The following is a 17,028-nucleotide window of genomic DNA, read 5'->3' as shown; positions in this document are numbered from 1 at the left end:
ATTACGTGACACGTAAGAGGTGTTAACTAACACTACAGTGGTAACCATATAACAATATATGAGTGTCCAATCCACACATTGTACACCTTAAACTTGCACTATGTCAATTATATCTCAATAAAGCTGTAAAAAAAATTAAACCTAAAATGAACAACAACAAAAATTAGCCAGCTATCAGTGTTAGCTATTATGATAACAGAGGGAGACACAAACACAAGAGAGTTCTCACACACTGGCAAGCTTTTTTTTTTTTTTTGCAAACATTCATTAGGTACTCACAAGAAAATACTGGAGGCAGAGAAGGAGCCTGGAGAAAGTCTCCCTCTATGGGATGGGCATGGAGGAGAGAATCAGCCACTACTGCTGGAAGGCTTGAAGCCTTGCTCCTGTCCTGGACCTTTCTCTCAAAAAGCTTAAGTTTCTGGGGAGGGGCAGTTAATGCCATCACCTCCAGCAGAACAGACCCATTGTCTCTCTCTTTTTTTTTATGGCGACATTGGTTAACAAAATCCAATAAGTTTCAGCTATACACTTTAACAGTAAGGCATATATATATTCACACTGCGTGTTTACCTCCCATAGTTAGATTTCTTTCTGTCACCACATAGTTGACCCCCTTTGCCCCATCTGCCTCTCTTCTCCCTCCAACCTCTGGTAACCACTAGTCTCTAGTTCATGTCCATGAGTCTCTGTTTGTTTGTCCTGTTTATTTGTTGCTTTTAGGTTAATATCCCACATATAAGTGATATCGTGTGATTTCCAATTTTTTCCCCAATGTTTCTTGAAATGATAGAAGAAGAAGCTACTTCTGTCCATCGGGGAAGGGCAGAAAACAGTGCTGAGCTCAGGATCCTATACCACTACTATCAGAGGTCTCCTACTCCTGAACTGGGGCACAAAAATCTGCACACCTGCCACAGATACAGACACAAAACTCTGCACACCTGGGGCACAAAAATCTGCACACCTGCCACAGATACAGGCAGAAAATTGGCTGCTTGCCCCAAGGTCCTGGCACAAGTGGCTTACCTAAGCCTGAGGCTGGGCCATGACAATAGAGGACCCTCCTGCTCTGCACACCACCAGGCTAGGAAACACTGAATAACAAGCCACAGCAGTCTATCATTGTGAGAGGGGCAGGATCATGGAGAAAAGCCCATCTATGGTGCTGGCAGAGGATAGCTAAATGCTAAGGGTTGAAGGCAAACATTAAAATAAACCTTCAGGTACCCAGATATTTCCCCTAACATAAGATATCATGAGAGAAATTTGAAGATTGTGGCAGACTGAAGATAACCATGGGAACTATAGAACCCAAACCCAGTTTCTTTACTTTAATTCCTATAATGAAAGTAAATTACAAACCAATAACAAAATAGATATTGAAGATCACTGAATGTGAAAATCAAACAACAAATTTCTAAATAACTCACAAGTCTAAAAAACCTCTACAAAAAAAAAATTAGGTATTACTTGTATTGAATGAAATACAACATATAAAAACTGATGCTAAAATAATGCAGCTAAAAAAGATAAAAAGTCACAAATCAATATGTAAGTTTCTACTTTTTGAATTTTTTAAAGAATAAATCTAACCTATAGCAAGCATAAGTAAGAAAATAATAAAGGTAAGACTGGATATTAATGAAATTAAGAACAGAAAAAGTATGAACAATGAAACAAAATTAGTTTCTTGAAAAAAATCAATAAAACTTATAAACCTCTCACCAGAATGAGCAGGATAAGAGAGAAGACAACAGATATCATGAATGAAAGAGGACACATCACTACAATAGAGAATGCTTCTGCCCTGCTCCTCATCAGCCCAGGAAATACTCAGTAACAAGTCACAGCAGTCTACTATTGTGGGAGAGGCAGGACCATGGAGGAAAACCCAGCTGTGGTGCAGGCAGAGGACAGCTGAAAGCCAAGGGTTGAAAGCAAACATTGAAACAAACTTTCTGGTACCCAGGTGTTCACCCTAAGCACAAGACATCATGAGAGAAATTTCAGGATTGTGGCATGCTGAAGATAACCATAGCAACTATAAAATTCAAACCACAAATATTTAAAGGATAATAAGGAATATTATAAAAAACTCTATGCCCATAAACTTAACAACTTACATGAAATAGACAAATTCCTTGAAAGATACAAACTGCCAAAGTTAAAAAGAACCTGATTTGCCCTGCATCTACTAAGGAATTTGAATTCATACACAAAAACCTCCAAAGAAAACTCCTGGCCCAGATACTCTCACTGCCAAATTCTATCAAACATTTAAGGAGGGAATATAGTTATTTTTAAAGCTCTTCCAGGTTATAGAAGAGGAGGGAACATTTCTCAACTTATTTTATGAGGCTAACATTACCCTGACAACAACATCAGAAAAAATATTACAAGAAAAGAAAACTACTGATGGCTATCTCTCATGAACATAGACACAAAGATTCTCAACAAAATACTAGCAAATTAAATCCAGCAATATTTTAAAAACAAACTTTGTGATCAAGGAGGTTTACCTAGGTATTGTAAGACTGGTTCAATATTCAAAAGAATCCAGTCAGCCAATATAATTCACCATATCAACAGACTAAAGAAGAAAAACCGTATGGTCATCTAAATTGTTACAGAGAAAGCATTTTACAAAATCCAACATATTCTCTTAATATATTTAAAAAAAAAACCCCTCAGCAAACTAGGAACAAAAGGAAACTTTTTAACATAATAAAGAGTATTTATAAAAATACCTACTGCAAGGTCATTCTTAAGTTAAAAATAATGCTCTCTCCCTAAGATCAGGAACAAAGCAAAGTTATCTGGTCTCACCAATTATATTCAGTATCACACTAGAGGTAATAGCTGATGCAAATCTAAGTCCAAAACTGGAATGAAGAAATAAAATCAACTCTATTCATAAAATACGTCATTATTGTCTTAGTCCATTCAGGCACCAATAACAAAATATCATAGATTGGATGGCTTATAAACAACAATGAAAAAAATTTTTTTCACAATTCTGGAGGCTGGAATTCTAAGATCAGGGTGCCAGCATGGTCCACTTCCAGGTGGCCGACTTCTTGCTGTATCTTCACATGGTCTAAGGGGCTAGAGTTCTCTCTGGAGCATCTTTATGAGAGTAGTAATTCCATTCTTGAGGATCCCCCCTCCACATGGCTTAAGTATTTCCCAAAAGCTCCACATCCTCATACCATCACCTTTGAAAGTTAGGATTTCAACATATGATTTTGGGGGGATATAACCATTCAAACTATAACAATTATCTACAGATAAAATCACAAAGACTCTCCAAAAATTACTAAAAATAATAAGTGGTTTAGGAAGTTTACAAGATATAAGGCCAGTATACAAAAATTCAACAATATTTTTACCTACTAGGAAAGAATAACTGAAAATTAAACTTTTTAAAAGTATCACTTATAACAGCACCAAAAAACATAAAATATTTAGGTACATAAACCTAAAAAAATAAGTGCCAGATCTATATGCCGAAAACTACAAAACACTGATAAAATTAAAGACCTAAATGAATAGAGACATGTACTGGGTTCACCTTTTGGATGACTCAATACTATCAAGATGTTAATTCTCTCTAAGCCAACGTAAAGATTCAATGCAATTCCAATCAAATCCTAGCAAGATATTCTTATACACATTGACAAGCTGACTTAAAAACGTATATGGAAAGGCAAATAGATATAGGAAAGACATATATATACATAGTCGATTTATTTTTGACATACTGCAAAGGCAATTCAATGCAGAAAGGAATATCTTTTCAACAAATAGTACTTGAACAATTGAATATCCACATGCAAAAAAAAAATGTTTGACTTACTTCACATCTTATAAAAAGTAACTTAAAACATATTACAAAACAACAGGAGAAAAATTTTGTGACATCAGACAAAGATTCCTTAGATACACCAAAATCATGCTCCATAAAGAAAAGTTAATAAATTGAACTTCATCTAAATTCAAAATATCTGTTCTGCAAAAGACCCTGTTAAAAGAATAAAAATTGTAGAAACCAAAAAAAAAAAAAACAGACCAATGCTTGCCAAAGGCTGAGAGTAGGGGAAAGGATTGGCTACTAGGGATCTGAGAGATTTCTGGGGTATTGGAAATGTTCCATATCTTCATTATGGTAGTGGGTATATGGTTGTATGCACTTGTCACATTATAGAATTGTACAACTAAGAAGATAGAATTTTACCATAATAAGTTATACTTCAATAAATGGCATATAATATTAATATATTTTACTACCCTTGTGTTTTCTTGAGATGGATCCAGAAAAGTACTTTTTTCTCTCAAAAAAATCAACAAGAAAAACATGGTTTAGGCAAAGTTTTGACAATGGAACAGAGTAGAGTCATGAAAACGACCCACACATACAAGGAAACAGGATTAAGCGGGGCACTGTGGAGCAGTACATAAAGACTTTTTTATGAATGGTATAGTGGTGATCTGATATCCAAATGGAAATCACACTATACACAATAATCACACCTCGCGCCACACACAATAATCAATTCCTGACAGACTATCCATCTAAATGTGAAAAATAACAAAGTTTCTAAGAGATAACATCAGAGATTACTTTTATGACTTCTGTGTCAGTAATTATTTCCTAAACAGGTCATAAAATATAGTAATCATGAAAGAAAAGATTGATTGATTGATCAATTGGGCAATATTAAAATTAGTAAGTTTTGTTTATCAAGATACCATAAAGAGAAGAAAAAAGCAAGCAACAGACTGGTAGAAAACCCTTATACATACAATCAAAAAAGGACTTGTTACCATCACACACAGAAATTGCTTATAAATTAATACAAATAAGACAGACAACCTGATAGAAAAATGGTTACAGATTTCAAAGTTATTTCACAAAGAGGATATCCAATAATCACAAAAAGGCTGTTTAAGCTCACTAATTATTAAAGAAGTTAAAAACTACATGAGATACCATTTCACACCCACAAGAATGGCTAAAATCAAGTGAAGGAAGATATGTTTTAACTAAGATGTAAAACATGAAGAGAGCCTAGATGCAGTTAAAATCCCCAGAAGAGATGCAAGTTAAGGAGCGACTGGTCTAAGCAGTGGAGATGAAAGAAAAGGAATGTGAGAGAGCGTGTAAAAGAATTGCCAAAAATTATTAACTGATTAGATGCAAGGAGAAAGGAAAAGTAAATAAGACAATCATGTTTCAAGCAAAAAAGGGAAACTTAACTACCATACACTTTAGAGAATTTTTATCATCTTTCGTTGTAGATAAAAACACCATGAATAACAATCAATACTTTGTCAAATCTTCTTCACACCCAAAAGTATTTATGTTGAATATGTTAGACACAATGCCAGAATGATGCACATTAAAACCTCTGCATCCCCATATTTACCTAGACAGAATAAAATTATGTATTGTAAGTTAAGTTTTTATCTCCATTTTCTCAATATTTTTTGCATGTATATGCAAATACTGACATCATTGTCTTATAAATCCTTGTATTTTGTCACCAAAAAAAATTTATCTTTTACAAAGTTTTCTAATTACAAAAATGAATAAAACAATCTTAAATGACTCAATCTTGTAGTACTTTTCTCTGTTGGACTGACATCAATTTCCCAAATCTTTATCAAGCCTAATCAGAGAGCTTATAAGAGCCCATTCACTTAGATATTTCCAGGCTGAATTAAGATGCATTTTATTTATTTTACGGTAACCTCTGTTTAGCTGTTTATCATTTAAAATTCCCAAGCCACCAAACTTCCAAACAAGAGACCCAGCTGCTCTATGTCTTAAGTGAGTGGTCGGTCACTGGTCAATGGACATGTTTTGGAAGTCAAAAGGCTAAGTATGAGTCAGGCTGAGTCTGCTCTGGGTGAAATTTGTAAGACCACACATGTTTTTGTTACTTTTTTTCTGATTTGTTTTGTTTTGAGAAATCTCCCCCCACCCCCACAAAAAATTCTATGTCACTTTACCAATCTTCCAGTGTCCTTATCTTGCCCCATAATCCTTCTTCTGGCTTTGCCTTCATCACATTTGCTCTAACGTCACATACTATCATGTCTAAACTCTCTCCTAAATTAATCGGTTCTCCCACATTCTTGTTAGGTAACAAGTTTAATAATGGGTAGGCATTAATGGTTGACAACACTACTATTGAGAACACACTGTTTTATTCCATCCTTAAGTAAATTCACTAATATAAAAATTCATGGTAACACATACATTTTTCAGGCAAAGATGTTCCTTTCAAAGTCTTTTAAATAATGGAGTGTTAACCTTTTGACCATTTAGCCAATATCACTGATTGGCAATATTTGTTTTATGGAGAATTTCTAAGTTTAGTAATTACCATATAAGAGGGATAAACAAAAGAAAAAGAAGGAAATATATTTTGATAAAGGGCTAAAGAAAGATAATACACCAGATCACGCTTGGTGGTTATGAGCTGAAGATAGTTGACTGAAGAATTATGACTCCAGAGAAATGAGGTAGAAAACGGAAAAGAAAAAGAGAAGATAATTTAAATTAAAAAACTGAGAGGAGGAGGAGGAGGAGGAGGAGAAGAAGAAAAAGACGACAACGAAGAAGAAGAAACTTAGAGTTATAGATTTATCATTTCCAACATAGAACTCTCTAATCATATACAAGAATAGAAATGCAAAAGGAGAACTTCATCTTTTTTAAATGACAAAATTAATAAGACATTAAATGTTCTAGGAAAGTAAATCATTTGGAAATGAGGTGTTCCAAATCTCATTTGATGACAGAAAAATAAAACTGACCTTCAAGAAAATTAATTTTGTCAATGACTTTAGAAGTTGCCCATCTGAATTGTGTTGTTTCAGATGACCAATAAGAGATAATATATTCCAACTTCTTTACTTGAGGTTTATATAATGGTTCATTCTTCAGAGTTTCCCTGATAAAGCGGTGACTATATTAGAAAAGAGATGAGCTCAGAGTACAAATTTTTTTGTGCTGACAACACATGGGTTTCAACTGAAAATTATGGAAATTTTCTAAATTATCTACAACAAATAACAAATATTCAAAACTTTTCTCCAATAAAATAAAGCAAACACTGTAATCCAATAACACTACTTGAACTTGAAGTATAATGCCAATATTGCTATAGCATTAACACATGTGATTTACATTCATAGTTTGAACTTGGTATTCTTCAAGCCTCTGCCATGGTGATCAGAACTAGTGGCGGTAGCCTTGGAGAAGAAATCCAGCAGAGAGGACAGGGCTGGGGATTTCAGATACAGAGCTCTACGTTCCTCAGACCCAAATCATTAAAGAAGCCAGCACTGAGAAAGGTGGACAAAAATGTTAAAATAAGTTAATGCAACCTCACAGTTTCTTTCCTAAACTCTAGCCCCTAGAGGAAATGCATGGCCCTTTCTAAGTCTTAAAGGTTTTACTCTCTCCTTGTAACAATAGAAACATCGAATGAGGGCGGGTTGGGGGGAAGGAAGAGATTTTTGGTTTTGATTCTTGCTTTTTTTTTTTTTTTTAGCACAATAAACACCTTTATTATATGAGCTAAGGTAGGAGGGAGAAGGATTCCTTGCTTTTCTGAGCCTCGATTTTCCTCAGATAGAACTCCAGCTCCTTGTCCTCTAGCACAAAGCCATCTGCTCCGCCACGTTGGCCTGGTCTCGCAGCGATGTGTGCCAAGAAGCTCGCCCTGCTGCAACTGCTCCCCTAGAAGACTGCTGGTTTTGGCATTCTTTTGCCCTTCATCATATTTCTTCTGACTTTTCTTTGATTGTTTTTGTTTATAATCTCTTCCTCCTCAGGAGTCAGCCCGACCCGCTTCCTGCGGTCTAGCGGCGGTGCAAGGCGGAACTGGTACCACTGTGGGTAGCAGTGTGCAGTCAGTGAGCATGATGCAGTCCTTTCCTAGGGTCTGGGTACAGGCCTGTTCGTTGTCGGATGCACTGTAGACAACATCCATAATCCTTGTTTTGCGTGAACAGCACTCGGGGTCCCAAAAGAAGTTCTCGACAACCTTATCTCAAGGCACCATACTTCCTGTCGCCTCTGTGCACACAGGCCTGTGTGAATGCCGCAGGGCCCAATCTTAGTGTTGGTAGCGGGGCGGCCCAGCTCATATTTTCGCTTCTTGTGATAGGGCTTTCTCTTGCTTCTGGTCTTGTGGCACTTGTGTCAATTGTCCTGAGAGATGCCTATGGTTCAGAGCTGGCAGTAAAGAGCAGTTATTACTTTTTTAAAATTTGACCCATTAGTGGCTACAAAATTACCAGAGTTTGAACTTTGGATTTAGCAAAGTGTTTACAGAAGTATCTCTTGTTATTTATTCATAAGAAATTTGAGGATCAATTAGTTGGCATTCTTAAAAATATTTTGTACCAATTTTTTAAATGTTACTACCACATATTTTGAAACTTAGAATCCTCCCATAAAGGAAGTCTCCTGCATTCATCACTGATCTTTTCTGCTCCCCTGCCCAAAAAATAAATAAAGGAGAATTACTCTCCTTTATTTATTAATTAGGATTCTTTTGGTTGCAAATGACAGAAAATTTAATCACAAATGAGCTAAGTAAAAATTTAAATTTTTGTATCCTCTAACTGGAAAGTCCAGAGGAGGATTTCTATCAGGCATGGCTTGATAAAAGGAATAAAGTGATGAAACCAGTACTAATACTCTTTATTTCCAGCAAAACTGTGACATATTTTGACTAAGACGAGTTTAGGTTCGCATATCCATGGCTGAACCAATCACTATAGCCACAGAAATATAAGGAAATAATTGGCTGAAGGCTGGGGGGTAGGGTGGGGGATAGGACCAAGAAGAAAGTTGGAGCTGTTGGCAGAAGGAAGCAGAGATGCTTGAATGGCAAACAATCAGTAGCCATACTCCAATTTCAGGTTCCCTGTGATGCTTCAGACAGTCAGTCGTATGCATAAGTCACTTTACTCAAAATAAGGCCCAGCGTAGGAAGGAGATAAGTAGCAGATTAAAAGTGTACAATGTAGTAACAGAATATTTTGGTCTGGTTTTTTTTTCTTGAGGTCCTTTTTACAGGTTCCAATCTTTCAGATAAATGACACTTTTTTTTTTTTTTTTTTTACTTTTATTAGCATTTATTTGATGCTAAATTTACTCCCAGGAAATAAGTTTTTGTTTTTTCAGTTTCTTCTGGGATATCTTTTTCTTCTTGCAACCTCCTCTTCTGGTTTAGGAACAATCTGCTCTTTTTCAGTGAGGATCATCTCAGTGTGGCAGGAAAAGCTCAGGTAGGGGGTTCATCTGCCCACGAGCTCTGTAAGTTCTGTGCTGCATCTTGGGAGCTTTGTGCTCAATGACCATAGAGTCCACATCTAAACCCTTAAGTTCAGCAATACTCTCTGCATTTTTAAGCACGTGAAGCAAAAATTCAGCACTCTTTTTAGGCCACCAACCCTATGTCCAGCCCCTTTGTTTGGCCTGGGCATACCTACCGATTCCACCATTGTAACGACAGAATGGCACCCATTGCTTCTATAGAAAGTGACGACATCCTTCAGATACTTGGTAGCTTTTCGGATATGCATACCCTTGATGGCCTGGGCAGTTTCATGAGTGTTTTTAAAGTGAACACGGAGATTTGAACCTCTTGATTTGCATGATTTTGTGGGGTTTTCTGAGTCAAGTGAATAACGAACCATTTTTGGAGGTCACCTCAGGCTGCATAATGAGAAGAGCAATAAATGACCTTTTTTGTCAGGGTTGCAAATATAACTTCCATTTCAAGACAAACTGCTCTCTCTACAATTACCTGACACTTGAGGCTAGCTATGCCCCCACACTGAGCTCCAGCATCCCATTACCTCCCATCTAAATCCAGTTCCATCATTTGAATTCTATTGCTTGACCTGGATGATTTTACTGTACCTTCCCTTATTTATCTCTCTTAAAATAAAAATCTCTAGACTTCATAGTCCAGACAACTCAGGCACTTTCCTCTAATCATATTCTTTCTTATACCTCTTATATTTGACTCATCCTCTTACAGAGGATGTATATAAATTTCTAATATTTTTTTCGTACTAGTCAAGGAAGTTAATATGGTCCAGTGGTTAAAAGTTCAGGCTCTGGAGTGAGATTGCCTGAATTCAGATATTGACTCTACTTAACTAGTTGTGAGGCCTTGGACAAGCAGCTTAATAACTCCAAGCATCCACTTCTTCAAGTGTAAAATCAAGGAAATTCCCTCTACATATAGATAATAGAATAATAGATAAGATATTGCATGTTGCATATATTATATATCATATATATTAGGGGATAGTGTGTACATTTATATGTACATTATACATACACACACACATCTCTTATAGTTGTTAAGATAATGCATAGGAAGCACTTGACCCAGCATCTGCACAAAAGTAAGCCTTCAAAAGATATGACTGGCTGTATGATCACTGATATTGTAATTACCACCTTCCTTTAACCCAGCAGTCTCATTTCTTTGCTCCTCTTTATAGCAAAACTCCTTTAAAAAAGTTTCTCAATGTGCCTTTTTTCACATCTGCATTCTCTGTGCTCTAACTGTAGTGCTGGGCATGAAACTTGTGTGTCTACTACTGAGCTAGCTCACAGGGACATTTCCAACCACTTGGTCCAGTCCAACCTTGGTCAAGACTAGGCCTCCTTTCATAACACCAACAGTCCCCACTATCTAGGGTATCCCAGGTCTCCATCACCACCAACAGCTTTCCTTTCCAAGTCTGACCACAGGTAATGAGCTGCATAGGGGTGGGGAGAGAGAGCTCTAGGAACAGGGTGCTCACTCAGAGCAGAGTTTTCATTCCTTACGTCCGAGGTGGTTCTTCTCCAGGTGGTTCTTCTCTCCCAGTCTTTTTCCACACTGTAAGTTGTACCTTTGCCTTCCTTTCCCTCTTCTCCAGCCCAGGTTTGTTAGAACTCCAAGAACTTCTGAGTCTCCCAGCCTAACATTTCAGTCATTAGCCATTCTCTATAAATTTTCTAGCCTTTCTTGGAAACATATATCTGAAAAGATATTTGCACACCGATGTTTATAGCAGCATTATTCACAGTGGCCAGGACGTGGAAGCAACCAAAGTCCCCTACAGTAGATGATTGGATAAAGAAGATATGGTCCAAATATACAATAGAACATTACTCAGCTATAAGAATAGATGAAATTCTGCCATTTGCAACAACATGGATGAACCTTGAGATAATCGTGCTAAGTGAAGTAAGCCAGACAGAAAAAGTTGAAAACTCCATATCACTTATATATGGGATAGAAACCTAAAAGCAACAAACAAACATGACAAACAAACAGAGATTCATGGACATGGACAGTAGACTAATGGTTACCAGAGGCTGGGGGTGCTGGGGAGGTAGATGAGGTAAAAGGGGTCAAATATGTGGTGAGAGAAAGAAATCTAACTATGGGTGATGAACATACGATGCAAAATATATGTGACTTACTGTTGAATTGTACAGTTGAAACTTACTGGATTTCGCTAACCAATGTCATCATAATAAAAAAAATAATGATAAAAGGAAAAAATTTTTTCTAGTCTTTGGATTTGCTTCAGATGTACGTGACTGTTGTCTAAAGACATGGACTGGAGAAGGAGGAGCTATCAGTGTGCTGTGGAAGAAGGAAACATTCAAGACATAGGTTAATACCTTGGGATATTATTCAGCCACAATTTTTGTTGTTGTTACTGCAGCTGGTGTTAAATTAACATTAGCATTTCCAAAACTCACACTTCTAACAACATATGTAGACTTGAATTTTTATTTTCCAGGAAAAAAAAAGAAGGAGGTAAGTTTAAATTACATCTTTACCTTGGGAGAAATAACTTCAACACAGCGCTATTCATTCAACGGGATCTTTATTATCTTTAAAACAATCAGTTCCTCATTGAATAAATTATTCTACATCTCTGAAGTGAAAAATGATGCAACCATTAAAAGAATGAGGTAGGTCTCTGTGAGCTGCTATGAAATAATCTTTAAGACATTGTTAAATTTAGAAAAGCAAATTATGAAATGATTTAATCCGATTTGTGCATATGTGTTTTTTAAATATGCCATTTAAATTTTCAAACATGTTTTTGAATAATGCATTGATGTATATATATGAAAAATTTTGGGAGACATATATTAGCAACTGTCGAAAGACATTACCTCTGGTGATAGAACTATGAGTGGAACTGGGGGTTAGGGGTTAAATAATCACTTCGAAGTGGATATACTTTTTTATTGTTTGATTTTTCTTTACCATGTGTGTACATCACTTCATAATATAAGAATAAACAAAATTCAATTATTTACTCAACTATATTTGAAGGTCTGTGTTCCTTAAAAGCATATGCAAGTTATGTCAACAAGGGGTACAGATTTATGCTTATAAAAATAAAGAAAAATATGGCTCATGCATGGGAAATTAATTCAAAATTCTGTCCTTAAACTGTCTCCTCTCTGTTTAAGGTCTTGAGAAATACAGATATACTGAAGGAAATATATGCAGAAAAGGCAATGGCCATCATGTAAAAACTTGATTGCTCTGAGTCTATGGCCCTACATGCTAAGCCATGGCAGATCACCTGGAGACTTCTTATGCCTAGGTTAAGTAAGCCTATGTAACCCAAAATTAAAACAACAAAAATGGCCTCTTTTTTCTCTTTTCCTCCCAAGTCTTCAATCAAATATGAGGTCCTCCCACTCCAAAGCAAGGAAGGTTAATATGAAACACACCAGAAAGAAAAACAGTCAAGACATAGGGCATTTGCCCACACCCAGAGCAGTGAGAACCAGTGTATCCCTAAGACTGAACCCAGACTGCTCTTAGGAAATAGATTATCAACTGGGTAGTCATCCCTGGGAGGCTCCCAAGACAGAGGCAGACCACATCCAGTGCTGTTGCTCTAGTCACCATCATTGACCCTGAGAAGGGGCCTCCACTTTGGAATGGGGTCAAGTGCACTGTCCTGAGTCATCCTTGGTCAAAGAATAAGAAAGACAATCCACTCCTGCTAGGAGCCAACCACAAGTTAACTTTGTACAGAGTATTTCTTCAATAGCCAGCTGTTTGCATGGAGACACCATCTGGTTGGTGAAGTCACTTTTTAAAATATATTTTCAAATGGTCACCAATATATTTACCTTGATTAAATGTCATCTTTCATTTCAAAATTAATTTGAATTAAATTTGGCCGGTATTCTAGAGGATGACAGATAATTTTAGTCTGGTAGAGACATTAACATTGAAAAGCTGACTGACAAAAGGCATAAAATCAAATAGAACTCTGCGGACTACATCGTTGAAATTACAACAACATCATCTTTAACTGTTTTTCCACATAAGATAATATTTTAATGCTCAACCCCCAACATTATCTCACCGCAAAAAACACACACCCAAAATAGTCAGAGGTCCAGACCGTGGCAGATGTTTCAAATGTTCATCGGGCTAAAATTTAAAATAAAATACTAGTAATAAGTATTTATTCTTAATATCTTTAACATTTATCCATTCTAGAATTTCAAACAGTGCCTAGAAAATAGTAGCTAAGCAATAAATATTCATAAAATAAATGAACACTAAAAAGTTAAAAAGACTTAAACCAAAAGAATATTTTTCCATTCTCTAAACTTTATTTGTTAACATTTTTATCCAGTTATCTCAATCTTTTATTGTATCTTCCCTAATTATATATGGTTTTGACCATCTTCAGAACTGAAAATGCTTCTTGGTAAAGTAACAAATATTGTGTATGTGCTGTGTCACTCCACTCCTTCTACAACAACTATATATTTAAGAAACTTTGCTGCTACTATTTTAAATTTGCTAAAGAATTTAATGAATATGTTTAATACCTCAGAATTGAAAATGTATATAAAAAATCAGTCTGAATCTTTTACATAAACCATATATATGGATATATCTAACACATCCATTTTCTGATGACCATTCGATTGGTTAAACATAGGGAAATCAGGATTCAAACTTTATGGCAATGCCTGTAGAATCAAACACCTGATCCTAGGCCAGTGTCAGCTGTAGCAAAGGTGTTGGTTTAGTTGGGAGAAAAAATAACCAGAGGCTCCTGCTGGTGGGTAACCCACCCAGAATGTAATCAACATAATACACTAGAGGATTGTTTAGGATGCATGTAATTAAAAATAATGGTAGAATGATAGACTGGAGCCAGATTGTGAAGGGTGATGTGTACCAGGCTAGCTGTATTGAATTGTATTCTGTTAAAAGGGGAAAAAGCATTAAGCGATTTTAAGTTATACATTGGCATGATTTTGACCAGGAGTCAGTAAACAAACTATCTAAGACCCAAACCTGGTCCACTGCTTGTTCTTATAAATAAAGTGTTATTGGAACACAGCCATACCTATTCTTTACATATTATCTATGGATGCTTTTGGTCTACAGAGGGGGAGTTGAATAGTTGCAATAGACACCAAGACTGTATGACCCATAAAATCTGAACTATTTACTATCTGACCCTTTACATAAAATAAAGGGGTTTCATTAACCAACGGTACCATAAAAATAATTAATTAATTTTTTAAAAAGTCTACATTAGTATATCCTATCCTAACCTATTTCATGCTATTATTTCAGGATATGGTTCCATTTCAAAAAAAAAAAAAAAACATGGAAAATTCCATTTGTCTCTAAAGACTCCTAAAGCACAATAGAAATGAAAAACTCTGAGAAGTCCAAGGATTTTTTTTTAACTCTGCTTAGTTGTTTCTAAAATTCAGTTGCCCATGGAAGTTTTTTATACCTTAACATCTATTAAAATCCTAGAATCCATAACTGGGAGATGGTAATTACATAATTCTAAACAGAAGAATTTAAATTTAACAATAATCTAAATGTATATGTTTATCTAGCTGAGTGTTTGGTACATCGTAACAGCTTATCTATCTGAATTTTTTGCTGTTTGAGGTTATCTAGGCCCAACTGTAACCTGATCACTTTCATAAAGAAAGCAGCATTTTCCTGTGTTTAAAAAAAAAAAAAAAAAAACCGACCATATGCCAAACAAGCTCAGCTAAGTACAACCAAGGCTAAAGAATTGCTCAAATGTAACTTGTGGCTTTATCAAGAATCTATTTACAGATGCTGCTCCCTGAATTTTATTGATACATACCATACAACCAAAAATGTAGACATATTATTATGTGTACAGGTAAATTATCACAAAACGAACATAGTTTCAGAAGACCCATGAAATGTGGACAATGGTATCCCCATAACAAGCAAAGAAATTAAAGCTTAAGGATATTACTTGACTTGGGTACACATCTGGTCAGCAGAGGGTGCAGGAATTCAGAACAGACTACATCAATCTAGTCCCCTAGGGTTACTTGGTAATATACTACATGCCCAACCCTGCAAGACAAATAAGTACAAAAGACCCTAAATGGCTTGTACATTTGCTGGTTTGAGTCTTGTGTTTGCTTGCTTATGTTATACCAGATCTGCAAGTGATCCAAATTTCTGAATCTTTAATTCTTCTATCCTTCACTTTCAAGACCTAATTACTCCTCCCCAATCTTGTCTGATGTCCTGGCTTCCTGACCTCCATCTTGTTCTTGGCCACATTAAACTCCCTATTCTTCATTTCCTGGCTCCCAAACCACTGGCTTAATTCAGACCCTCACATCTGTCTGGCTCTCCTCTGACCCCCTGCTGGCCCAACCCAAGCTTGCTATTGCCCACACAACTGCATCACAGACACTCCCAAGGGAGAGGTTGACATTTTTTACTGAAACCATCTCAATCATCCAGAAAGTTTGCAAATCAGGTAACTGTTCTGCTGCTGGCTTTCAGAGCCACTCCAGAATTATGCAACATGTTATGTTTACTAAGAGAGAAGGATCACATGCCAGTTCTAATTTAGCCACGTCAGCAGTGACTACTTTGAGCATGACCTATTTAATTTGCTTAATTTAAGATGAGATATGAATGTTGTTGTTTTTGTTTTTGTTTGGGGGCGGGGAGCAGTTGGAATCCTTGTGTTATTTTTCTCTCTGTCTTCTCTTTTGAATTCTCAACTGTCTTTAATTAATTATGTTAACATCTTGAGTTTGGCTTCTGAAGCTACTTAAATTTCTTGAAGTAAAGTGAACTGAGTAGATCTTGGTGTCAATGATCTATAGAGCCATGGAGATCCTGTGTTTTTGTGCCATTGGAATGTTCTTAACCCTAACAGTGAAAGCCAAGTCAAAATGTATTCAAGATTCCCAGCTCTGTAAGGACTGCCCACTTCTGAGAAAAGGTCAACACTGACCTTTGTACACCGATGGAGCATCCCTGGAAGGCGTCACTGCAGCATAGGACTGGTGGTTACTGACTAAATATGCTGTCATTGTCTTAGTCTACTTTAGTTCCCAGTAGCTGTATGAGATGACCCTATAATCCAATGACTATTATTAGACACATTCAGAATAATCTCTACAATTTAAAACATAAGATATTCTAACCAGAATAGAAAACATATAATTTATATTAAACCCAGAGAAAAGACAAAGAGATATTAACAATAAACAGAATAGTAGAGAGAAGAGTATGCTATGGGAAAATTGTGATAAATATGTGCTAAACCTATTTGTCTAGAATGTTTTTTTAAGTTTACGAACCATTGTGGCATATTCCAAATGGATTCTTTCATGCTTATTTCCTTTGGTGACCATTATAAGTCTTCCACAGTCTGTCTGATTACTGTCCCAAATATCTCAGCACTTAGATTACGAGTCTCCCATACGAAAGGGACATTCAGTTGAGTGGCAGCCATTTATTGAGCTTTTACTTTGATTAGCCACTGCACCAAGTGCCTTACATTATTTCCCCATGTTTCCCTCATAGCAACTCTTATTTATAAATACTTGAAAAAACTGAGACACAGAGAGGTGAAGTAACTTGCCCATAATCACACATTTACTAAGATGGAGAGCAAAAGAAAAAG

At 36.2% G+C, this 17,028-nt stretch overlaps 1 pseudogene; it reads right to left on the bottom strand.

Annotated features, from left to right (window-relative positions):
• Positions 1-7,591: 7,591 nt before the first annotated feature.
• LOC105306124 lies at positions 7,592-16,432 on the bottom strand (annotated as a pseudogene).
• Between the last annotated feature and the right edge of the window lie 596 nt (positions 16,433-17,028).

Source organism: Pteropus vampyrus, unplaced genomic scaffold (assembly GCF_000151845.1).
Source record: "Pteropus vampyrus isolate Shadow unplaced genomic scaffold, Pvam_2.0 Scaffold422, whole genome shotgun sequence".
Classification (NCBI taxonomy): Eukaryota; Metazoa; Chordata; class Mammalia; order Chiroptera; family Pteropodidae; genus Pteropus; species Pteropus vampyrus.
This window is presented reverse-complemented; position numbering and strand designations above follow the sequence as displayed.